The sequence below is a fragment of the Morus notabilis genome, unplaced genomic scaffold (genome assembly GCF_000414095.1).
Source record: "Morus notabilis unplaced genomic scaffold, ASM41409v2 Scaffold4303, whole genome shotgun sequence".
Classification (NCBI taxonomy): domain Eukaryota; kingdom Viridiplantae; phylum Streptophyta; class Magnoliopsida; order Rosales; family Moraceae; genus Morus; species Morus notabilis.
Window position 1 is genome coordinate 23,361 of NW_010365498.1, and position 480 is coordinate 23,840.

A 480-nucleotide genomic window follows, 5' to 3' on the forward strand; every position below is an offset into this window, starting at 1 on the left:
GAAAAATAAATTGTTTATTTTTCGATTTGAAAATCATGAGATGTTTTTTTTCAAACAAAATACATATTTGCAAAATAATGAGTGGGAGAGGGTTGTATGACAATGCGACCCACTAGTCTCCACCGTTAGCGCAACACCGTGAGATCCGGAAAGGGACTTTGCGGCGACATTAAATCGCCCTCCTAAAAGAGAGTGTCCTTGCCAGATCAATAACAAGGTTGGCTTCCTAGAGATAAGATTTCAGGATGTATTTCTGAATTGACTACCCAAAGGTAGCAATCCGGAGTTAAGTCTATGGGATCTGAAACGGTGGGTTACACTCATAAAATACAATCAAATCTGTTGGTTATATTTTGACTGAAAATAACGGTAGTTAGTAAATATGAAAATATGAGATATTTTGACTATATTTATTAACTGAGAAGAGTCTCGGTCTAATTGGCATATAACTTGACTACCCAAAGGTACACTTTATATGTG